The 26,424-nt window shown below is 46.4% G+C and overlaps 1 protein-coding gene across 6 annotated transcripts in view; it reads right to left on the reverse strand.

Annotated features, from left to right (window-relative positions):
* The window catches only part of TTLL5 (tubulin tyrosine ligase like 5), a 194,208-nt gene that overhangs the window by 42,072 nt on the left and 125,712 nt on the right, over positions 1–26,424 (reverse strand). The gene's annotated exons all lie outside the window — the stretch shown is intronic.

Genomic DNA, 26,424 nt, shown 5'->3' on the forward strand with positions numbered 1-26,424 from the left:
TACTTATAATATCTGTATCCCATGTTATAAAGTATTATTGAAGTGTTCTGTAACTATAAAAATGTTTGCTAAGACTGCAAACCCACAGTCAGAGAGAAGCATTGCCAAGTGTAAAATACTAGTTTGCCACAAGAGATGTCATCTCCCCTCCCAACAAAAATAAGGTCTATAGACACCTAGACAAACCATTGTGGTACATCAGTGGACAAAAGACTGTTGATTTCTTCCCCCACTCCCATTAAGAGGGTACATGTACAAGCCCTTGTCCCATCACAGCTTGAATGCTGGGCAAAGGGAATAAAAATCCCTTTTAAGAAGTAATTTTCATCACTCTGCTACTTGGAATTCGGAGAGGGCAGTATTTCTAAGCATGAGCAAGGAATCTCTATGCTGCTTAGTTTGGATAAGCCCTAAGGGATATATAGAGCCTGCATATAGATATATAGAGCTTTTGAAACTTAAAGACTGTAACTCATTTGTGTGTTTCCCTGCTTTAACCTTGTAAAATAACTCTTTATTTTCCCTAGTTAATAAATCTTTAGTTAGTTTATTACAGCATTGGCTACAAGCATTGTCTTTGGTGACAGATCTAAGGTACAATTGACCTGGGGTAAGTGACTAGTCCTTTGAGACTGGGAGTAACCTGAATATTTTTGTGATTTTTGGTTTAAGGAACCATCTATCACAAAGGAAGGCTTGCCTGGGTCACAAGATAGACCGAAACGTGCAAGGGGACTGTAACTCCATGTTGAGGCTGTCATTATGCTTGAGTAGTTCACACTTAATACTTGATTGGTGAAATCCAATTATAGAACATACAACCAGTTTGGGATTTGTACCCTGGTTTGTAACAATTTGCCCTGAGGTTGGCTCCAATGTTTGTGAGCCACTCCAGACAGCATGATAATGACACTGCCCATTTTACAGTCAGCATTGGCTCTGTGCCTTACAAATGGTGGTCCGTGGCTGTGGCCTGTGGTGGAGTTAAGGCCACTGGCTGAGTGGCAGAACTGAATGCTTCAGAGAATTATTTCCCAGAGATTCTGTACCACAAAGGTACTGCATTCCTTTCTCTTTCAGCTATCTGGTGATGAACATTAACTATCATGAAAATGCATAGATTGGGGGTTGCTGGTCCAAGTTTCAATAAATGCAATGGGACTGTTGGTATGATTTTGGATTCATCCGCTCCAAATGTCTCTGTAAAGGATGTGTTTGCCTTTGGTCTCTAGGCTGACCTCTTTCCCTTATTTAACCTGAGTATGAACAATAGCATACAGTGAGATTTATAGGGTGGACACTAGCACAGTTCAGCTTGGTTGTTACTGGCCAGGAAAACAAAGTTAACACTGTTTTGGAAAGAGCCAGGACTGTAATCAATTTTGCCTAACTAGTTTTCCTGTAGCGTAGACACGCTCTTATGTATAACTCACCTGGGGTTCCACTGTCCACGATGCTACTCTACACACAGGGAATCCCAGCATCTCCCATTTACAGAGAACTTGTCAATGCAAGTTGTTTTCTGCCTGAATGTGTTTCACTTTGATGGTTTGTTTATGATAGGATGGGAATTTTTTTTCCATTAGGGTTCATGCCTTTTGCTCCCTTCTAAATGGAGTTGAAATTAACACATTTCCATTTCATCTAACTACAACTTCTATAGGTGGCAGTGTGGCCCTTCTAGTAAAGGCCATGAAGTTCCCCGGGCAGGACTTGGGATCATACACAGACAAGGGTGCCTGCCTCTCAGCTCTGCATCCTTACATATAGTATACTATAAAATCAGCTATGACGCCATATATGGCAAGGCCTATCCCTGTGGATGAGATGGGAGTTGGGACTAGAGTCTACAAATCATAGTGCTGCTCTCAGCTACATGCTCTAAACACCCAGCCTCCTTTCCTTATCTACCATGCTCCCAGGGCAGCTTAGTGCAGTAGTTCCCTACTCTCAACCTCTGTCTGCCAGCTGGTTTATCAGAGAAAGAGGGTCACCCTTGGTTATGCCTATAGCCAGCACTCTTGTCTCATGCATCTTGCAAGAGGATCAGGCCAGTAACTGACACCTGCACCAAACTTCTCTAGGGAACGCTTTCACTTAAGAGATCTCCTGAGCCACATAGGGTTGAGTCCTCCTTTTTCCCAGCCTGGATTGTCGCTGGCATGCTGAGGCCTGCTGTCTGCCTAGACACTCACGTGCATGTGCTGTCTCTCTCTCTCTCTCTCGCATATGTGTGTGCATGCACCCACGAACACACACACAAATGGGAAACAGACACTCTGGGTTGTGCCACCAGACGAGATTTTGTTTCATTTTGTCAGCCAGGCTTGTTGGGAGCAATCTTCTCCCAGTTCGCTTGGAATTATTTATGGATTGCTTAGTAGAGGCCTGGCCAGGATTCAGGCCTTCAGTATGTGCTGCCAATCTCAGCCTTGGTGCTATGGCCCATCCTTCACAAGCTAGAACTTCTGTCCTTCCAGCAGCTCTCAGAACTACATAGTATTTCTGGCAAAAGAACTGTTGCATTACTTTCTTTGACCTGCATTTCTCCACAGATCCTGGACCTTAATTCCACCTCCTCCTCAGCAGAGGGTACATAAATATTCTTGCATTTGGGGACAATTCTAACAGAGCTCCATATTATTGTGGCTCAAGCTCAGTCCAACAGTGCTTGAGCACCTTGCACCAATTCCTAGACTTCTGCTTCTAAATTCCCTTTCATCCTAAGTCTCTATAAAGATCTCTTCACTGATACACCACCTTGTGGAAGGAGACATAAGCAACACCCCTGAAGACAGCTGACTATGCCTGTGCTGAGGCCAGATATTAGAAGTGGGTCTGTTCATTGACTGGGAAGGAGGAGAAAAAGCCCAGCTGGATCCCTGCACCACATGGAAGGGTTATGGGGTGCAGTCTTTGTGAGAAGAACCTGAATTGGACTTCTGTGCCTATCTGGAATGGAGTTAGAGACAGCCTCTTAAAGAAATGAAGAATAGAAGTCTAAACCTGCAGAGAGCATAAGCTCATAGCAGATCAGGCTCTATGAATGCTGTATTGACTAGGAACCATCTCCCTTAAAGCTAGTGCCTGCTGAAAGAATAACATTAGTAAATAATAACAGCTTGCATAGCTATAGCACCTTCTATTCCAAAGTATCACAGAGCATTTTACAATTACAATTTACAATTAATTAATCATTTCACCCACCACTACAATGTAGTCATTTCTAGGATGGGACATAGCTGCTTAACATTGGTCAACAGAAAGAAGTAAAGACAAATCTTTATCCAATTGAAGATGCATGGAGAAAGCCAGGGTGCAGAATGTAATCACTCAAACTGAAATTTGGCCATGACACTGGGGGTCAAGCTTCCACTCTTATGACAAGCGCCACAGGATCTTTAAGGATCACAAGGGACAAGGGCCTCAGTTTCAGATTTCATGTGAACACCTATTTCAGCTGCACAGTGCCCCCTAGCAGCATGTTGGGCACTGTTTCAGTACCAACTTCAGGCACCAATACCACTTCCTGCAGTACGTTGATGTTGCTTGAGGATTGCCTATGCAACTACAGACTTAAGTATCATTTTCAAAAGTGCCTAAGTAATTCAGGAGCCTAACATTACAGAAAGTCAATGGGATTTTGGCTCCTAAGTGCACTTAAATTACTTTTGAAAATGGGACTTAGGCATTTTTGAAAATGTTACCCTCAATCTAGCCAGTGAGAGCTGATAGAATCACAGCAAGAGGTGGGATGGCTGCATGACTACCAAACTAAAAAAGAATTATCCTCCCTCTAATTGAGGAAACAAACTGACAATGAAAATATTTTACATCCTGTTCTGTAATGCCTGGAGTTAAGGAGGAACAAGGGTCACTGTGCCAAGAAGCAACAAGGCAGCCCAATGCCTGTTTAGAAATTAGTTCTTCCACCTTGCCATGAAATGCAAGACAACCTTGGGCAATTGCTCTTTGCCCATGGGGCATCAGGTGCTGCGACAGAGCCAGGAAGCTTTCAAAACAAAGCCGCTGGCACAAAGCAGTTAACATTCTAATGAATGAGTCTGTCTGGTGACTTGTGCTCAGGCACTCAGAAAACACAGAACATTTTCTTTGGCACAGTCTGTACCTCCTCCAGCCCTAACAACAGGCCCTGGTCTCATGCTGGCTGTGAAGTGATGATAAATATGGTGGAACACAGCACAGAACACTGGGGTCCTGGCTAGGGTGCAGGACAGTGCCACTTGCCTTAAGGCCCTCTCGCTCTCTCTTTTTTTTTTTAAAACATAGCAATGAGCCTCTGAGGCTGGCTTGTTCCCAGGCCCTGATGTTATCGGGGACGTCTAAGAATCAGTGACTTTGATCCAGGTGGCCAGCAATGGCCTGCACTGTACTATGGCTGGTGTATCATGTGAGCCCCAACACTCAGCTGTGAATGTGCTGGAAACAGAGAGGCAAGCAGAGAGACGACTCTTCAAATGCTGGAGAACAAAATGCTTTTGACATCCTGAGTGAGTTAATGTCAGTGTATTGGGGATTCTCTGTAACAAAGGGAGCTTTGCCAGAGCTCGCTTTCAACAGCATAGGTACATGCAGATGGCTAAAGGGCAGGCTGCAGCTGGCCTATATAAAACTGGGATGCCATCACCTGGCCTGCAATCTGCTTTCAAACACTGCAGAGAGAAGCCAAGGAAAAGCTTTTAAAGTTAATGAGCAGACTGTCCATGCTGGCTTGGCAAGGCTAGTGAGTGGAACTGCAGCCTGGGTTCAAACCCAGTTCACAATGACAAATACAATCTCCAGTGATGTCTGAAGATGTTGCAGAGGTGTAGGAGAGTTCCTGTCCCTCTTCGTCAGTCAGCCTCTCCCTCCTTACTGTGATGAGGCACAACTGTGGGCAACTTGAAACAGTCCAATTCTCCAAGCTCTCTGGTTCTCCAGCTTCCTACCTTCCCCTTCTCAGCAGTCACGGTTATAGAAACCAGAAGAAAGAAACAACTATTCACTTAATCCAAAGAGAGAATAGGAGAGGTACAAGGGAAACATGAAGGAAGTGTTAGAAAGGAGCAAGAGGAAAACAACATAAACAAGAGTGGTTTTGCAGACTGGCTCCTGTTGCCAATCTCCAGAGTATTTCACCGCCCATCTATAACAGGCACAATTTAGGCATAATGGGACACCAGCAAGTGTCAGGAGCCCTCTTTGGCTAGTTCCCCTTTTATGGTAGGAGCCTTGATAATGTTACAATAAGCTAATTTAGAATCATAAGAACTATGGAGGGCATCCAGCCCATCTCCTCCCAGTGCAGGATCAGGACATTTGCCAGTGCTTTGTGCAGTCTAATGTTCAGTGTCCATAGTGATGGACTGTAGGCGAGAGCTGTATAGGTTGATACACCTCAACATCAGGAGGTTTTTCCTGAGAAGCCAGTCTACATTTGCCTTTTCTCAGTTTCATCACATCACCCATCACTGTATCCTTTTACCTGCTTAGGGCCTAACCCTTTACTTACTCAGTTTCAACTCAACCAAGGTAGACACATTTAGTGCCTTTAATCTTTCCCTATAACTCAGTCCCTCCAGCCATGATCATTTATTGCTCTTTTGAACTTCCTCCAGTTTGTCAATGTTTTTGATGAGGTGACCAGAACTGAATGCAATATTCCAGATATGAATGTGCTAGAGCTGTAGAGAGAGACACCATTCCTACCTTCCTCCTTGACTTGATGATTCTTCAAATGCTGCCCAAAAATTACATTGGCCTCTTTTTAAAGCCATATACCATTGCAAACTCCTATCTGATTTGCTGCCCACTTCCATCCCTCAGTTTCTGCTAGACATTGCTGTTTTCTTCTGCCACTGGATATCTGGCTTTTGGAACAAAACCAATTTTCTTTGAGCAAAGGCAATGTAACATCTACACCCTACTGCCATAGATCAGGAATGAAGGATGTTGGCAGAACTGGATGTGGACGCCCAGGAATGGAATAGCCAGGAGAACTGCACGTCAGGATTGAGTTGCCTTAGGACAGCTATGTGATAGCCCAGCACTGTAACAGAAGAAGGTACTGCAGAGCAGGATTGAGGGACACTGGCACAGCTGTGCAGGGGAAGCCTGAAGAAACTTTACCTAAACTATTCCTAGATTTAGCTGGCATTATCGGCCTCTTACTTTCTGAAGGACTAAACCTGTCAGTCTTGTGAAATGAAATGAAATGTTTAGTTTTCAGTGGAGCCAGTTTTTGTTGGGCCCCTAGCAGCATCCTTGGCTCCATGCCGAGCTCACTGTGTTGCCAGCCTCTCTGATCTGGGGAATACTTGGCAGATAAGCAGCTTTGGATTTTTTCTCCTTACACAGGGCAGCTTTGAAAATTCACTAGTACAGAGACTAAGTCGAGAAGAAAGTAGCAGCCAGCTGGCTGGAAAGTTCAATGCCTCCATCCCATTGCTGCTCATCAGGTCGCTGGAGATTCAGTGAAGGCAGCTGAGCATGTCTCCTCCATGTGATCCAGATTAACAAAATCACACAGTATATGGCAGCTTTACTCTCAGTTAGTGCAAGTGGAGGGGAGGGAGGTGGTCCTGGCCTCCTACTGCCTGCACATGCTCCCACACCTGCATACACAGGCCCAGCCTGCTGGAACATTTTAATAGCATGGCACAGATGTGATGGGATTAGCAGGGATGGAAAGGGAGTGTGCTACTCTTCCCCCCTTCATGAAGGGGTGTTGGGGGAGAGGGCTTACTCAAATCTGACGTGCAGTTGCATGAACTGGCCTCTCATGCCAATTTCAAAGCATTAAACAGATGTGAAGCTCAAGCAGAGCAACTGGATCATTTATGGAGAGTGAGTCACCCCACTGCACTGGCTACTGGCTAGTTTTGCCTTGACTAGGAAAAATGATCACACTGAGGTCAGATTTAGCTAATACATGCTAGTTAAGCCTGACCCAGATTCAACCTCACTTCCTAGTCAAGACAAAGTCTCTGATCCTCATATGGGTGAGAAGGGAAACTACCTTTCGCACAGCTCAGCGCACAGGGATCCCAGGAGCCACAGGGCATTGGTAGTTACCCCAGTGTAGCTGTTCCAGTATAAACGCCTAGCATAGGTGCAGAGTGCTGGCATAAAATGTGATTTGCACTGACTTCCTTCCTCCAAAACAACCACTGTAGACAAGCCCATAGAAGACAGGGCTGGAAAAGCCTGACTGGGTCCCACCTTGTCCCCCTCCCTAAAGGCAAGTGCAGAATCTTTCCCTATTGTACATTTATTAGTGGTTTGTCTAATTTTACATATTAAGGGGATGGAGAGTAGCAGTAGCAGGTGAGGAGGACAACATTATAGGAGTACATCTCTCTATTTATCTAGAACATGCTTCTGACTGTAGCTCAGTAATTAAGCCCTGCTGAGCTAACAGCTGCATGGACAGATACTCTCTTTACCTCTGTCCAGAAACAGAAGGGTTAAGGCACAGCCAGTAAGCTAGCCTTGCGCCCTGTAGTGCCTCCTTTGAAAAGCCGCTCACACAGTTTACAGGGAGAGAGTGAGAGTGCAGCTGCCATCCCAGCCAACATTTGGTTCCTATTACAGTGAAAAAATCGCCTCCTCCCCATCCCCCTCTTCTTTTTTTCCTTTTTATATTAAAAGCCCATCAAACACATTTTTTTTCTCTTTAATATTTTCCATTAAATTTCCTCCTGGGCTGGCTTTCCCAGAGCACCATACTCCTTGCTGTTTGTGCACTAGCAACATCTGCAAGAACCCCCTGAATAAAGAAATGGGGGATGGAGGGAATGGCTGAAGCCCCAGTCCCACTCCCATGAGGTAAAGGAGAAGTAACTATTGGGCTAAACTCGTGCACCTAGAGAATCCCCACCAAAAAACCCAGATCAGATTGTGCTTGGCTGCTGCATGGGTGCATAAGGGATTGGGGAAGAATGGGAGACACCTATACCCACAGTACAGCAGAAGGCCACAATTAAGCAGAAGCAGAATGACTCCATTGAGGTAGTGCCACTGCCCCCACTAGCCTAACTACAAGGGGTAGGACAAGCTGGCACTGTGCTGCTTCACGGGGTGCTTAATGCACGTGCTGCCTAGGCATCATTCTGCCTTAGGCTCTATGGCTGCTGCAGCGGCTCTATACTGCCTCTGGCCTGGGCTGGTGGTTTCATATCACACTCTGGCACTTGTTTTTTCTTGTCAGAATTGTAAATATTGATCAGTCACTTGAGGGGAAAATGCCTAGAGTATGGCGATTTTTCTAAAAAACCCATGCATACACAAAAGCCTGGAAATGCCCAGTGACGCTCCCGTCCTTAACTCTGCCCCATTTCCGTGACCTTCCATCCCATTCATGTCGCACCTTGTGTGTAAGAGAGACGCTCTGATGAAAGTTCTTTAGAGAAAGACTTAAATCAAGTTAGCTGCTCGCAAGATTTGCCAAGGGAAGCCAGGACCACTGGAAAATGTAGCTTTGGTTTCACGCAGATATGACTATGGCATCTCATCAATTCTCTACACACAATGTCCACAGCATATTAAGTACCTACTTAATTATCCAGCTCTGAAGGGTATGTCTACACATACCACCCCTTACCAGACTTTAGAGCCCAAGCTCCAGCCCAAGCTGCAACATCAAAAGTGCTATCTGCACAGCTATTTTTAAGAGCACTAGAATGAGCCCCACAAACTCAAGTCTAGTGACCCAGTGTGGGAGACTCACTCCCGGGGGCACCAAAACTGTAGACATACCTGAAGAGGGTCACAGCTTCAGGTATGGAAGGTATAGGCTATTGCTGAGCGTCACAGAATGACAACACTTTTACACGTGAAAGCTTGTATACACTGAGGCAGTTGTCTTAAAGGTGATCACTTTTGGTGCAGAGATGGAAAAGTCTACCATGTTGGTGATTGTGATGGCCCTAATGAAAAGAGGAGTAGTTGGCTATATGATGTAAAGAGAGGTGTCAGTCACCGTAAAAGTTGGAGTAGCATACATGCAGTAAGAGAAAGGCGCTCTGTAAATATAATTTAGCTTAGGTATCAAGTGCCATAATATTTAAGTGCTAAAATACAGTAAAATAAGAGAAGACACAACCCAAAAACTAAAGATGATCTGTCAGAGTTCCTAATGTGATGAGGATGGGTGTTTATGGCTACAACCTGGTCTATGCTAGGAAATTAGGCTGATACAACTACATCATTCAGAGGTGTGAAAAATCCACACTCCTGAGTGACACAATTAAACCAACCTAACCCCTAGGGTAGACAGCACTAGGTCAACAGAAGAATTCTCCCATCGACCTAGTACTCTAGGGGAAGTGGAATACCTATGTAGATGAAAGATCCCCTGCAGCATTGGTAGCATCTTCACTGAAGTGCTGCAGCTGCACTGCTGCAGTGTTTTAAGCATAGACAAGCCCTAAGACTCTCCTGACTGTTTGTTGGGCAATAATACAAGAGCAGAGTTAAGGTAGTTTGGGTAACTTCAACTTTTCATTTCCAGGTTTTCCAATGTTCATAGTTTCCTCAGAAAACACAACACTTCCTTAAAGGGCTTTTCCCTTGAGTAGACAATCAGCTCCTGAACTTCACTTTAATGAAGTGTTGGGGGAATTTCCTTTTTTAAAAAATATTTAAGCATTACACAGTATCACAAGTCTGACGAACTTGCAAATTGCACAGAGATGGACCTTGCTCCACCCCACATTACATCCCTGTTTCCTGAAGTAGATTCCTCCCTCCTGCTCCCCAGACCGGATTTTGATAGGAGACAGAGGGTTTGGAAACATGCAAAATGGAATTATTTGGGAGCCCTCTCCAGCCTGTTAAACAGGCCACCTCTCCGCTCCAGGTTCCCCTCAACTTAGTCATGGTTATCTTACATCTGTTCCCTCTACACTGGCCCATGTTCTCCCTCTTTCCCTAACCCTCCTCCTCCATGTGGTTCTCCTGCCTGATCTTTTCCAATAATGGTTGTGAGTTGGCAAGGTCAGACTACTTTACAAAATCCTCAATGGTGTCAGGAAATAGTGAGGTCTAGTCTCAGTTCCACAACCAAAACATAGAGTAACAGCACTGGTATTCACGAAGACCAGAATTTGACCCAGTAACTTTGCATAATGCTGTTGTCTGAAGCTGTGATCACCCTCTCAGGAATGGCCCAGTGACATAAATCAGAACCACTCAATGCACAGATTATAAGACATGTACCTACAGCCACCCTAAGGAATGCATAACCACACCTTCTCCAGTGTGAGTCTTGGGCTGCCATGCTGGCTGCTCTGAAGCTGGAAGATCTCTTGGAGTTTACATGGGGATTACACCACTTATAACACAAACTTCATCCCACAAAGGCATGAATTACATCCACTCCCTAACTAGCTACCAACTTCCCCAGAGCTAGTGGAAATTACTTTGCCTGGAGGAAGCTATTTCAACAGTTTCCCAGTGAAAATGTTTTCAAGCTAGAAATATTATCAATAAATATTAATAAATAATATAAATACTATCAATACATTTTTTCAAAGTCAGCACAGATCCTTCTAGAAAGGCCTCCAGAGCTAGACGGCACCTCATTTGAAGAAAATCACACTTTCCTGAGAAATGTAAACCTGCTGAAAGAGCCTGCAGGTCAGCTGACTGGCAGAATGGTTACATTTTGGTGAAATTAGGGATGTTGGATCAAAAAAAAAAAAGTAAAGCTTTAGAATGGAATGGGAAGTTATGAGGGGGGATTTGATAGCAGCATTTAACTACCTGAAAGGAGGTTCTAGGGAGGATGAAGCTACGCTGTTCTCAGTGGTAGTAGATGGCAGAACTAGGAGCAATGGTCTCAAGTTGCAATGAGGGAAGTCTACGTTGGATATTAGGAAAAAAAATTTCACTAGTAGGGTGGTGAAGCACTGGAATGGGTTACGTAGGGAGGTGGTGGAATCTCCATTCATAGAGGTTTTTAAGGTGCGGCTTAACAAAGCCCCGGCTGGGATTATTTAGTTGGTGTTGGTACTGCTTTGAGGAGGGGGTTGGACTAAATGACCTCCTGAGGTCCCCTTCCAACCCTAATCTTCCATGATTATCTGATTCTAAATTCAATCTGAACTACAGCATTGCCATTTTGACTGTCTACTAAACAACCCTTGGTGCGAGAAAAAAAAAACTACATTAAAAATCCTCCATGACCAATGTCAGAAGCTAGAATTGCCACTCTCCCCCTTCCTCAATCTGTTGGTACTTTCCAAGCATCTGTCCCCTCTATTCCCAGCAGCATCTGAGGCTGGTGGGGACATGTCTGGACTGGAACACAGGGAACTGAGAGGAGAAAGAGGAAAGGTGGTTCTATTTGTTTTAAAGACCCATCTGAACAAAGCATGATCTCCAAGAACAGCAGAGAAGAGATCTCTCCGCTTTCTGACACCTTGCCTTAAGGGATCACTACTATGGAGGCCCAACCTTTTGCAAGAAGAGATTCCACCGGTTACTGATGCTTTAGGTCTCCTCGCCCTCTAGAAACCACAATCCTCATTCCACAATCTGCACTCCATTCCAGAACTGCTCTGCAAATATCCAGCCTCGCACTGGAGTTCCATCTGCCTCTTCCCCTTGCAAAAACGAACATGGCATGTGGCATTTCCAAGGCTTCTGTGGAAAACTAGGAGGTGATGTGGAGGATAGGCCAGACCCACTGAAATAGACTAAGGCATGTGGGTGGCAATTACAGTTTCTCATTGAGGACAGAATTTGCTGGGTGGAGGGAGGGAAAAGTGCCTGTACTTTATTTAACAGAGTACCTCTTTTGGTAAGACCAGAGGCTGGAGAGTCAGTACTTCTGATTTCTATACCCTGCTCTGACAGACTCCATGTGTGGCTTTGAGCAAGTCACTGCAACTTTCTGTATCTCAGTTTCCCCTCTCTCTACAATGAGGATAATGATACTAACCCTCCCCACTTTACCCTCACATTGAGTTGTGCAGCTTAGTAGTTGTAAATCCCTTTCCCACGCAGGTGGCTATTGCAGTGTAAATTACTAGAATTATTACACTGACTTGGGGGAGGCCGCAGAGAAGGGGGAGAATTGGGCAGGAAGCATTAAAAACACAAAAGAAAACAAAATTGTCTACTACTTTTATAAGGGTCAACCGTGTGCAAGGTGCTTCACAGACAAGAGTGGCATAAGAAGCCCCGAGTCAAAGAGTGCAAACGTAATAGTAAACACTGGTTCTAGCACCCAAACCTTTGGTTAGTTGTTTTCTCTTATTCCCCCTCCCTCCAAGCACGTGCACTGAAGTATGCGACACAGGAAGGCTGGGGGCAGAAGCAGTGCATGAGGCTGAGGCAACATACCTGGCAGCTGCTAAAACAAAACTTCAAAAGACTCAGCTCTCTTTGAAAACCCATCAGGCAGGAGCCACTCCTCCCCTTCAGCTTCCCTAGGAGTTGGTACACTTAACCATTTCAGCATGTTTGGCAGCCCAAACGCCAGTTCCAGAACAGGTGGTGGAGATTGTGTGAGATCCTCAAATCACTCTGTCGTGTCCCTCTTCCTCACCTCTCCCAGCAGGCAACAACGTGCATGCTGACCAAGCAGCCCCAGTGAAGGATCAAAGTAGTGCATACTCATTGCAGGTTCTGGGTTCATGTCTCTGCAAAAATGAGACGCCAAGGCCCAGAACTGCAATGAGCTGGATAGAGGCCAGTGTCCTCCACCAAACTGTGGGGTCAGACAACAAAGGTGGCCTGTCACTACAGAGTGAGGAGGGGTGTGACATGGAGAACTAGCATGAGCTAGGACACGCTCAGGTCTCAGCAGCACTTATCCAAGATTATCTTGATGAAATATCCCCCCTCTTAGGCCCTGCCCACATTAGATGATAGAGATGCACAAAACTGGAGCGTGGAGCATCTTGAACTTTCAGTCACTTGTACAATACCACTACCTTTACACACAACTGCCAGCCAAAAAGTGGGGAGTGCAAGCTCTGGGTTTAATTCATAGCACGTATGGGTAAGGTTTTAGTTCTAGTTCTGCTGAACTGGCATCATATTATTTACAACAATCTGTTCCCAATGTGGGCAGGAGGGCAAGTGTTGCTGTTGCCACAGTTGAGCCATTCATCCCAGCTCCATGCCACTGTGTCCATCTTTTTCACCAGAATGTGATACGGATGAAGGACTGAGGACTGTGGAGTAAATGGAATTAATGCTACTCTGTTGGAGGTGTACATTTAATTGTTTCCAGATTGAATGAGTTTGGATAGGCCCTTTATGTGTTTGCATTTTTGAATTTTATATGGATTTTGTATTTTTTAACGACTGAGCAGAAGCTACAACTATGGCCAGGTACCATAAGAATCAAGGCAGCATTTCTCATTGGAATCAGTTGTTGTAAATGAAAAAGTCTTATTCAAGGTACCCAGTCCCACTACCTAGGGCCAACACAGGATTGTTCCCCATAACACTTAAAGGAATTTGGGGAGTTATGCAGAAGCTCCTGCACCCAGAAACAAAGATGGGCACTATACAATAGGCGTTGCAGGAATCCCAGCAAGCACTGTGGTTGGAGATGCTAAACCCTTGCAAACTCACCCATTTTGTATAACTACTACCCTCTGAGAGTTTCCTCTCAGTGTAGGTAAGTCTACAGTGCATCAGACAGGGATTATAATATGGTGTGTTGAGTGTTCATCTGAGATGCATTCACAAAGGCCACATCTATTCAGACTCCTGTAACCATACTGCAGCAAAGCTGCTAAATTCTGTTAACAGGTTTCTATCAAAAGCTAGGAATGACATTATTACTGACTAGGATTGTCTGGTGAGTGTAATGAGGCAGTATGGAGCTGGTGACTGGAAGATGGCTTGTAGGTGGCTTGAGTGGAACATGGTGCCTTTTGCTAAAAGGAGAAACTTGTTAACGTGCCATGCTTGTGACTTTCTAAAGATCCTAACAGTCACAGAGTGACAAGAGGTAGGATCTCAAATAGAGCAAAGGTGAGGAATGGGGTTAGAAATCCAGCAACAGTTCACTGATGCAGGAGCTATCTAGTTTATTGCTCCATGTGCACCATATAACATACAATTACAGGCCTCAAGGTGAAGTGGGATATAGATAAACGATATGCAAACAATCTAGGGTGCTGAGGGACCAAATAGAGTAACTTAAGGTTGTTTATTGAGCTAGAGGATGCACACCATAATGTAAAACTTGTCCAGTGAAAGCTGCTTAGGATTCTCCAGAGAGTAGCAAGTGAACAATGAATCATGCTCCAAATAATAGCCAATTCTCCATAATAGAGATATTCCTCTGAAATGCCAGACCCAGAAATCTGTTGAGGTTTTCAGGTACTGACACCCCCAAAAAGTCTCAATAAATGTAAATATATAATTTGATCCACTCAGATGGTCTCTGAGCATAGACAGTCTCCTTGCCTGTCATGGGATCTATATATCCCATGCTGGTTCAGCTGCTATAGGGTTAACAAACCAACTGCTCAGCCAGAGCTGATTGGCAGATCTATAGCATAAAAGGGCTCCAAGACAGGAGGATGGGGGGCTGCCAGAGAGACGGAGGGATTGCCGAGAGAGGATCTGTCCAGCAAACCATCCCACCAAAGAAGCTGGGGAAGACTACAAATGTAGAAAGTAGCTCAGAGAACAGCAAGGGACTAAGAATGACAGGTTCTGTCAGTTCCAAATAAAGGTCCTTGGGCTGCAAACCAAAGTAGTGGGTAGGCCTGGGTTCCCCTACCTATACCAGGCTGGGACTCAGAGTATGTCTACACTGCAATAAAAAACCTACATCACTGAGCCTGGCTCAATTTACTTGGGCTCCCAGGACTCAGGTGCAGGGCTATAAACTGCAGTGTAGATGTTCAGGCTTGGGCTGGAGCCTGGGCCCGGAAACCCTGCAAAGGGTGGGTGGGACTCAGAGCCCGGCATCTAGCCTGAGCCCGAAAATCTACACTGCAGTTTTGGGCACTGCAGCTGGAGCCCAAATCAGCTGATCCTGGCCAGCCGTGGGCCTTTTATTGCAGTGTAGACATACCCACTGAGCAGGAGCTCCTAAATCCAGGAGAACTGGAGCTGATTAGCTCCTTTGGGAGCCACAGAACTTCTGCTCCCCTATTCATTATCTTAAAGAAGACAGACTATTGAAGAGCCAACTGGGGGTGGGGTCAGGCCTTGACAAGGACTTCACAAATGCAGAGTTGGGTGTGATGGCATGAGGTGGGGGAGGAGGCCAAGATAAATGGAGCCAGGTTTGTGTAGCTTCCCATCACACCTCAAGGGGCACTAAAAATAAAGACCCCCATATTATATTGCCAGCTACTCCATGACTTATCCTGCTTATGCTTCATAATCTAAGGGATTTGTGCATATGTTTAGTTCTCTTTCAATAACTACTAAGGGTTCTTTTCATATTTAAGAAATATAATCTAGTGGCAGGAAAATGAAGTTTCACAAACAATTGGAAAAATGACTCAGACCTTACAAAAACCTTTTCAAAACAGGATGCACAAAGACAGAAGATCTTTGAAAGAGAGAATGAAAAGCTGAAATGATTGTCAGATGAACTAACAGTACAGGACAATCCAAATTGTTTGACATAGATCCAAATAATTCAAAATTAAAATATTTGTGGATAGTAATGGAGCATTACCCTGCCAAGAGATGCTCAGTGAAAACCTCTTCCACTTTAAGCCATAGATCTCTCCTGAAGGCTGCAGAAAGATTAGCTGAACTTCTAGAGAGCAGTAAAAACCAACACTGATCAACAAGTCCCTGCAAATACAATCAGCAATTTCAGATTGGGATGGAGAACTCAACTGCAAATTTACAACAGGAAATCTGGAATACCTGGTAGCTGAATGGAAGGGTTTAATATCATGGCCAGGTGATGTAAAAATCAGACTTATGTCCTCATTATTTGATCTTTCTGATGACTTTTGGAAGCAGATGGGAAAGAATGCATATAGGAACTCTTCATTCGGACCTAGGAGGAAAGTATCCATCAGATTTCACCCTCTCCTGGAACACTAAAGAAGATACTGCACATTCTCCCATTACAAAGGAGTCTATTTATAGTGCACTTCATCTGTAAAAGAGAATGAGGTGATCAGAATCCGTGAAGAAACCACTTGCACAGGATCCTGTACTTCCAATTGAAATCATTTGTTCAGGTGCTCTCCCTTTCTGAGAATTTGAAGTGCTTGTGGTTATATCTGCTAAACACACCTTTCCCAAGAGTGAACAAAATTAAATTCTCTGCCACTTCACTAATACCTGGCTTTGTTGTTGTTGGCCAATCTATTCCTGATTTGGGGAGGAAAGCCTTTAAAGGCCATGGAAATCACCCTCAGCTCCAAGGTATTTATGCATCACTTGGAAATTAGAGGAGCCAAAAAAGTCTCAGCTGTGAGATGGCCAAAGTGAGCTCCCCAGCAGTGCTCAAAGCGAGTTACTATCAGAGCTGATGGCAGAAACAGACTGCATGAAACTCCACCTAATGCACAACACATATGTTAAGGCTTTGCCCAACATAACAGATAGTCCTAGACCTTTCCAGATATAATCACGGGAAACTACATCATCATGCTGTGATGATATCTTTCACCAGCACTATAAAGGTCTCATTTGAAGTCCAACAAATAGCGTCATATAGGGGCAAGAAGCCATAAATTCCAGAAAGACCCTTATTCACAAATTAGTTTAGATCAGAAGAGCCCATTATGACTCACCTGATCTCCTGTATAACACAGGTCAAAGACTCACACATTTTATGTTGTGTCACAGTTCAAATCTCAAAGGCAAATCTCTGAATCTCTTGATATCTGTTTGATAAGCAGGCAGTTGAAGACTTGGAATCCCAAACAGCTTCTATGAACTCCAACTCTGCATCAGACTTGTGAGTATGCATTTCTCATGATTTATCCTCAGTCCTAACTCAACTAAAGTACATACTTCACATGCACCAATCTCCAGTGACTCCAATGAGTCTCTCAAAGTTGATCCATGTCTAACCTGAGCGTCTTCAATTTCTTTTAGGATTCTGAGTGAAATGAAGAGGAGCAGACATGTCTTCCCTCTTACTCTTCTGCCCCTTTATTCTCTACATTAAGGAGGAAGTAGATTAGTCCATGCTTAAGGCAGCCTTCTCCTCAGATATTCTAGAGACCAGGTCTTCTCAGAACTGGATTTTGAAACAATCTTCACTGCCAGCTTTGAAGGTGTTCACCGCTCAGACATGCTGCACTCATTACAGAGAGGCAAATCACCTACAAAGTTTCTTCCAGGAGCAGGAAACTAGGCAAAGACTCCTGCTTTTTATGAGTACTGGAGGCAAAGGCCACATTAGCCATGCCCATACTGTCACTGTAATAAGCGTTTATGCTATGGCACTCCAATGGCATGTCAAAAGTGTCGTAGCTGTGCCACTGTAGCATCTGTAGTGTAGACATACCCTTAGCAGGTTAACTACAGTTCTTGAACTTCCATAGACATGTAGCAGCTTGGCCAATATGGCATCTGCCAGCTTGGTTTGCTGTGGACTCAGAGGGGAAAAAGATTATTAATTCAAGTTCTGTGAATCCATTGGGATGGTGTGTGGAAATGTAGCATCTCATATATTTACCTCACCTTGCTTTTATGAACTCACAGTTCCTAACAGTTGTGTGGGACTAATATCACAGAACTATCTGCACTTAATATGGGGTTCTGGAGACCAATATTTCCCTATTACCCTTAGTCTACCCCTGACACATTACAGCGACTATTGTGCTTCCGCACTATATTTGACTCACCTTCATGGGCCTTTGGTAGACCACCCAAACCACTTGGCATACAGCCCAAATCACTTAGTCTCACCAGGCTTCTGGCTCTGCCCACTGCCTAAATGCCCAGACCCCTTGCACTTTGCTCAAAATGCTCATCCATTCTTAGTTTTAGGGCAGCTCCAAAAAATATCTGGGCACTACTGAAAACAGTTTTTAGCGCCAGTGTTACTAACCATAACAACTCTTAACACTCCCTAAAAAACTTGGCTGTCTGAGGAGAGTGCTAGCCTCCTCATCTCCCCGATATTAACATAGCATAGGCTCACGAGCATGGGCCAACAGCTTTTTGAAGAGGGTCTCTAGGCAAAGCTGTCACCATATGTATAGGAAAGCTGAAATACACCCTGACTTTTTTTTTCCACATTTTTTTTTCTCTTTTTAAAAGAGGTTTTTGTTAAATGTTGGAGCCCTGCATGGCTCACAAACAGCTGCTGATTGATACCTGCAGCCCAGAGAAGCCCTGGAGAATAACAGGCTGTCATGGTGCCAACAACATATAACTCACAAACTCCAGCGTCAGCTGCAAAACTCCCTCAGACAGAAAACACTTGGGGAAGTTAAGCAGCAAAGCCTGACTCCCTGGTGCAGGGCTCTGGAGGACCCTCACAGGGAAGTGGGGAGTGACCCATGTTTTCAGGGACAGGAAATGGGTTTCTTTCTACAATTCATGCTTTTGGCAGGGGATTCTTGTTTATATCACAGGATAAAACACCAAACTGCAAATGCTGTGTTCATCCTGAGAAAAGCCAAGCCAAAGTATGACCCTGGACTGGATGGAAAATATGAGCATGCACTGGCTTAGTGGTCGGGCTGGGGTGGAAACTTCACTGTCCAAGAGGAGGTAGCCCAGAGGAGAGGCCTGATGGGTAGGAGGGATTTCCCTTAGTCAGGGGAGTTGGAGGCCCTTTGTGCTACCTCCTGATCTGGCACTCTTGCTTGGTTACTGAAGTCCTATATGGATGAGATCTCTCCCCTCATCTCAGCCAGACTCCAGGGCCTCTCTGTCCAGCTTCACTGGCAGCTAACTTCAAGGACAGTTGTGTTGGGACTGTCCCACATGAGGGCTGTGTTATATTGTGCCACCCTACACAGAACTTCTGGCTTCTCCACACACTCCTGAGAGATATATTTCCTGGGAGATCAAAGATAATCCTGTCTCAATCCATCTTCAACTAGATTTCCAACTGTAAAACATGGGGGCCTTGAGCGCAGCTGCTCACACGTCTGTCTCCCCCCTTAACTGAACCTCCTTCTCTTGCATTTCAAACACACCCAGCACTGAGCGATCTGTTCCTTTCCCCAGGTGACTCCCTTATTCTTTCTTGAAACAGCGCATAGTGGAGATCTGGAAATCCCCAAAATGTTCACACTGAATTTCATCTTAGGACAGTGCTAGAGAGTCTCAGGCCAGGGGAGGGAAAGTAACTGACCTGCCTCATCCCTCCAAGCCTGGATTACACAGAGGTGTCTCCATTTCTACAAAAGGGTAAGGGAATGCAGAACATGCAGCTCCAACGTTTCAGTACCTCTTTTTGAGCTGTAGGAATGGCACAGTTCAGAGATGAGCCTGCTCAATCTTTTTGTTCTTGAGCCAGATGGTCCTGCCCTGAAAGTGATGCCAGAAAGGACTCTCCTCTGGGAAACTTTCCAGTGCCCTTTTCACTTTCACAGCTCAAATTAACTCCAAATTAGTTCTAACAGCTATAGCACAGCAGCACAGTTTTCACGCTCCACCTTACTACCTGAAAGGCCAAGCAATAGACAAAACTCCAGGTCCCTGTGTGGGGAAGAGCCAGGGATGGATAAAAATACTGCCTAAAAAACACAGAGGAAGGGGGAGAAGCCAGACATTCGTGGGATTCCCTGACAGCTCCATGCAGAAGGAAGGGCTGGGCTGGAAAAAACAGGCCCCAGGTTCCTGCCAAGCTGTCTGAGGCCCGTCCTTTCCAAATCTCTCAAAGAAACAGCCTAGGCTCCCTCGTAACCCTTTCAGCACTCACCCGGGACGGAAGGCTGCTCTGGACATTAAACTGCTGAGTGCCAAATGCTAGGGCCCTCTCCTTCCGCAAGAGCATTAAACGGAACAGCTGGGCCCCCCCACAACACTGATACTCAGATGGGAGCTCATTAACCCTACAAGCACCACATTGTACTGAATGAGAGGTTTAGTTATGTGAAAGGAAGAAGAGAGACCGAGGTGCCACTTTGTAATATGCAATTTCTGCAACCCCACAGAACATTTGAATGAAATCCAGGCTCAAAAGAGAGAAAGGGGCTGTAAGGGAGCTACTGTCAGTCACTAGCACCATTCAAATGCCCCCTTGTCAAGTTAAATACTAGGGAGCAAAAAAATAACAGTAACTGTGAAGTTAGCCACTTAGCCAGAGAAACACATCCAGGGATGGTAGCTGAGAGACACGGACAGGAGACAAGTGAAGAAGGAAGAGAAGCAGGATGTAACTATTTCAGAATGAAAAGTCCATACATGTTGCTGAATTTTACATTAACTGCAACCACCAAAAGCAAAAACCTGAATATCATTGTGGATAGCTCAATGAAAGCCTCTTCTCAATATGCAGCAATGGTCAAAAAAGCCAACAAGATGTTAGGGTAAACAATGGGATAGAAAATAATGCTGAAAAATATAATAATGTTCCCTGCTCAATAGTGTACCCTCACTTGGAGTAGGGTCATCAGTTCTAGTCATCTCTACAGAGAAATAGACTCAGACAACAATTAGAGGCTTGTAAAACCTCCACATGGAGACTGAAACTACTGGGACTGTTTAGTTCAGGAGGACACAAATAAGAGTGGATATGATAAAGACATTACAATGAAAGGTGTTGTGGCAGAGCATCTTCACTGCTTCAGTGGGTCCCATGCTTCCCCCTAGAGGTGGGTGAGGATACTCCTTTGCCCCTCAGAATTTTCCCCCTCTAGTGGTGGATGAGGGTAACTGTTCCCCTCTGGTTTCCAGTTCCATCTCTGGACCTGCTAGGCCCTTGCTTATTTGCTGGGGCTTTGGCCACTCTGGTCAACAGCCGGTAGGGCGGGCCGGTCCCACCCTCTACTCTGGGCCCCAACCCAGGGACTCTATAAGTAGAAATCTTGTGTTGCTGTTTTCAAGAATGCTACTAGCTTCCTGGCGTTACATCCCCACGACCCCTCAAGCTCATTGTCCATACACTGTTTGAGCAGGGCCCCTTCCGACCCTCCTTGCTGGGGAGTCTCCCAGTCTCTAATAGCTGCTCTGGGCATGGCAACATCAAGTGAACACAGTTCAGTTGCCCCTTGGGCAGTCTTTCCCCTCAGGCCTCCATGCCTGGAAAGGTCCTCAGACCCACTTGGGCAGGGTTTCTCCCCCACCTCTGTACCTGTGGGTCTCTCTCCCACACCCCTGCCCCTAGCTTACTGCTTCTCCTTCTGTACCCTCCTGGTGCTTGCCAGCATCTGCACCGCTCAGCTATCCAGCAGCTTGCCTCACTCCCACAACTCCTATCACCCACACCTGCTGGCTGGAGGAGAGGCTTTTGGCTCCAAGCAGGTCTTGATTGGCCCCAGGTGCCATAATTAACCAGGAATAACCCCTGTTCCGTTACCAAGAGAAAAGGGACTTGCTGATCCTGTAGCTGATATATCTGCCTTCCACCACTCTCCTGTAGCCATCTGGCCTGCCCCTGTCACATATCCCTCCCCCCGCTCAATACCATGGGGTTGGGCAACTTGGGTTGTCAGACAGTGCACCCATGACAGTCCATCCACATTGCCATGGTGGCTTCCGGCCCTGTGTTGTATGATAAATTGGAATGGTTGGAGGGACAAGAACCACCTGGTCCCCTTTGCGTTTTTCTCCTTGTTCCACTGCATGCACTGGAGGAGGGCATCGTTGGTCATGAGGGTAAATTTCTGGTCTACCAAGTAATACCAGAGAGTTTCCATGGCCCACTTGACAGCAAAGCACTCCTTCTCTACCACCATGTATTTCTGTTCCCTTGGAAGGAGCTATCTGCTGAGGTATAAGTCTCGGTGTTCATCTTCTCCCACCATCTGTGACAGGAGAGCCCCCAATCCTATCTTAGAGGCTTCAGTCTGCAATATGAATTCTTTAGTAAAGTCTGGGGCTATGAGAATGGGGTTACTGCAGAGGGCTGTCCGTAGGTCTGTAAAAGATTTCTTCACCACACTGGTCTATCTCACCATGTCTGGGCTCCAGGCCTTTATCAGGTCCATCAGAGGACTTGCTCTAGTGGTGAAGTGGGGGATGAATCGCCGGTAGTACCCCCACTATGCCCAGGAATGCTTGGACCTGCTTTTTCTGGTTCAGCCAGGGACTCTGTAGGGTCTTATCATTATGTTGGCCCCGGAGTTCGTAATGATGTGGTGATATGCCTCCATCATCCAGTCCGGCTTTGTCGAGAACACCTCTCAGTTCAGGTCAACCATATCGAAGGCCTCAGCCTTCTGATGTGGCATTAAGTTGGGGGATATCTTCACTTTCTCGTGTGGGTTGCCTTCATGAGGCAGGGCTTCCAGGGTGACCATGCATGCCTCTCGGGCTTGCCAAGGCTTCAGGAGGTTGACATGGTAGACCTGCTCTTGTTTCCGGTGACCCGGCTGTTGCACCTTATAGTTTAGCTCTCCCATGCGTTCAACTACTTCATAGGGCCCCTGCAACAGGGCCAAGAGCTTGCACTCTGCAGTGGGTACCAGTACCATCACCTGGGTCTCCGAGCTGGAACAGTCGAACCTTTGCTTGGCGGTTATAGTGGGTCTGCTGGACCTCCTACACTTTTTCCAAGTGTTCCCATAAGATGGGGGTGACTCGGGCTATCTGGTCTCTCATCTGTAGCACATGTTCGATTATGTTCCTTCCTGGGGTAGGCTCTTCCTCCCAGATCTCCCTGGTTATGTCTAATATGCCACAGGGGTGACGCCCACATAATAGCTTGAAGGGGAAAATCCAGTGGAAGCCTGAGGAACCTCCTGGATGGCAAACATGAGGTAAAGCAGCAGGGTATCCCAGTCTTTCCCTTCTCACCACTTTCCTTATCATTGTTTTGAGGGTCCTGTTGAACCTCTCTACAAGGTCATCTGTCTGTGGGTGGTAGACAGGTAGAAGTTGACAGGGCCAGTACATGAAGTAGGGCACATAGGTTCTTCATTAGCTTTGACATGAAAGGGATCCCTTGTACCATAAGTATCTCCTTAGGTAGCCCTACTCTGGCAAAAAACTCCATTGGCTCAGTCACTATCATCTTGGAGGCCATGTTCAGCAGGGGGATGGCTTCCGGATACTGGGTGGCATAGTCCAGGACGACAAGTACATGTTGATGGCCTTGGGCAGTCTTCTTCAGGGGACACACCAGGTCCATGGCTATCCACTCAAACGGGACATTGATAATTGGCAGAGGCACAAATGGCACCCTTAAATGGGGATGGGGGCTGTGTAGTTGGTAGGAGGCGCAATAGCATCGGATTTCCTCATGTACTCCTGGCCAGAAGAACCTCCATAGGATCCGTACCAGGGTCTTTTCCACCCTTAGGTGCCCTCCAAAGAGGTGACTGTCAGGTAGGTTCAACACTGCCCTTTGTTGCTTTTGTGGCACCAGGAGCTGCTGCACCTCTTTTCCCTGTATTTGCATGACCCGGTACAGCAGGTCCCCCTTTATTATAAAGTAGGGCCCTGGTCCCCAGGCTTCCTTTTCCACATGCACCCCATCTATCTCAGCAACTTCCTTCCTTGTGTTATCATATCTCAGATCTTCCAACTGGTCCTACCCAAAATACTCCCACACAGAACTCAGCTGCTCGAGCTCAAGGGGGCCTGTCTCTGTCTCCCTCCCCAGTTCAGTGGAGTTGCAGTTGGGACTAGCTTTGGGTCCCTCTTCTGCCTGGGCAGCCCTCCCCATCTGCTGCCCAAGTCTGCCTGACTACAAGGGTGGCCTTCTGGCCCCAACTCAGGATCTGGGTTCCCAAGGCCTTAGCTGCTCTCCTTTCCCGCTTGGTCTTCCTGACCCTCCCAGGAATGGGAAACAGATGCGGCGCTATCTCAGAGAACATCGGGGGATGACTATCTGCTGGGGACACCTCATTAATTTCATGATTCCCCTTTCCTCCAACCCCTCCAGTGGGAGTAAGCTTCCAAACTCGGGAAATCTCTCCCTATGAGCACGGGGTATGGGAGCTTAAGGACCATTCCCGCTGTCACCTTGGTGATGTTCTCCTGAACCTCGATTTCCACCGGGATGGTAGGGTAATAACTAACGGCCCCATGGATGCATGTTACCTCCCGTGTGCTTGGCCTGCATTAGCTGGCTATGCTTCATTAGCTTCCCCGAGATAAGCGTGATAGCACTCCTGGAGTCCACAAGCGCCATGGTCTCTATCCCATTCAGCCTCACTGGCCTTGTATACATATGTGGAATTATCACAACTCCCATGAGGTTGATTAAGATGCAGGGGTCTGCCCAGTTTTCCAGGTTACACTGCATGGGCTCCTTGGCATTAAGACACTGGGCTGCTATATGCCCAAATTCTCCACATGTGTAAGACCAGTATGTGGCCTTAGGCACCCCCGTCCTTTGGGCTAGGGGATCTTGGTCCACAGTCCTCTCCGCCCAGGTTGCTCCGTCCCTTTTTGGCCTCCTGTTGGCCCTCGGCTTCTCTCTTTTTCCACCTAATCCTGCCCAGGTTCTCGGTCGTCTGAACTCCAGGGATTGAGATTGGTCACTTAATTCGAAGCAAATCTTCCCTGGGTGGTCAGGAAAGTCCTGTGGCCATCAGTCGTCTTTCCACCCATGTGACCACCTCATCGTAGGAGGAGGGGTCGTTCTAGGCTATCCATGTGCAGAGGTCTGGTGGCAGTCCCCTCATGTACCGGTCTGACTGGAATCTCCAGGATCTCTTCTGAACTATGGACCTCAGGTTGTAGCCACTTCCACATGAGGTGGGAGAGGTCAAACAGTTGGGAACTCGGGGTCTTTTTTTCTTGGTACTTCCATTCATGGTACCTCCGGGCCTGCACAGCTGTCATCACTCCTGATTGGGCCAAGATCTCCACTTTCAGCTGTGGGTATTTTGGCCACAGCTTTTGTGGACGTGTTGTGATAGTCCTTCTGGGTTTCCCCAGACAGAAAAGTGGCGAGGATGCTGGCCCACTGGTCCAAGAACCAGGCCTCCTTTCAGAGGTAAGGAGGTATGTCTCCACATCATTTCCCACAGTCTTCTGCAAATAACTAGTGGCCCTCAGCGCTAGTACCCCGTTGGACCCACGGGCTAGAATGGTCAGGGTCTTCAGCTGGTCCATCACTTCCCACAGGAGGATACGGTTCTGGGCCGCATGGCTCATCAACAATTGGTTAGTCTCCTGCTGTAACAACAACGATTCTTGCTGGGTGGTCAACTGGGCCCTGGTAGCCTCTTGTTGGGCCACCAGGGCCTGTACTAGCGCTCTCACCATGCCGTCCATTATGGTAGGAATTATTTTTCCCCCGGCCCATTGCGCTGAATGGATCCCACTGCTAACACCAATTGTGGCAGAGCATCTTCTTCACCTCAGTGGGTCCCATGCTTCCCCCTTGCAGTGGGCCAGGGTACTCATTTGCCCCTCAGAATTTTCCCCCTCTAGTGGTGGATAAGGATAACTCTGTTCCCCAGATTGGCTGTTCCCTTCTGGCTTTCAGTCCCGTCTTTGGGCCTGCTAGGCCCTCGACTCTTTGCTGGGGCTTTGGCCGCTCCAGCCAATGGCTGATGGAGAGAGGGGGAGCGGTCCCACCTTCTACTCCGGGCCCCAACCTGAAGACCCTATAAATAACAGCTTCATAATGCTGGTTTCAAGAATGCTACTAGCTTCCCTGGATTGTCTCCCCATGACCTCTCGGCAGACTGTCCATAGCCTGTTTGAGCAGGGCCCCTCCCAGCCTCCTTGCCTGAGGAGTCTCCCAGTCTCTGATAGCTCCTCGGGCATAGCAGCATCAAGTGAACACACAGTTCAGTCACCCCTCTGACAGTCTTTCCCCTCAGGCTTCCATGCCTGGAAAGGTCCTCATACCCGCTTGGGCAGGGTTTCTCCCCAGTCTCTGTACCTGTGGGGATCTCTCCCCCACCCCCAGCTTACTGCTTCTCCTTCTGTACCCTCCTGGTCCTTGCCAGCATCTGCACCTCTCAGCTCTCCAGCAGCTTGCCTCACTCCCACAACTCCTATCACCCATACCTGATGGAGGAGAAGCTTTTAACAGGCTCCAGGAGGGTCTTTGATTGGCCCTAGGTGCCCTAATTAACTGAGAGTAATTCCTGTTCATCTTCTAAGGAAAAAGAACCTGCTGATTGTGGGGCTGATATACCTGCCTTCCATCACTCTCCTGTAGCTGTCTGGTCTAACCCTGTCAGTACAGAGAACATAAATCGAGCACCCCTATTTAGCCTCTCTTATAATACAAGAACAAGGGGACATTCTATGAAATTGAAAGGCAACAGATTTAAAATTTACAAAGAAAACTTTCACAATATGCATAATTAACCTGAGGAACTCACTATTGCAGCATATAATTAAAGTTAAGATCTTAGCAGGATTCAAATAAAGGAACAG

Source organism: Emydura macquarii, unplaced genomic scaffold (genome assembly GCF_026122565.2).
Source record: "Emydura macquarii macquarii isolate MOO-44397 ecotype Brisbane River unplaced genomic scaffold, CSIRO-AGI_Emac_v2 contig_374, whole genome shotgun sequence".
NCBI classification, from domain to species: Eukaryota; Metazoa; Chordata; order Testudines; family Chelidae; genus Emydura; species Emydura macquarii.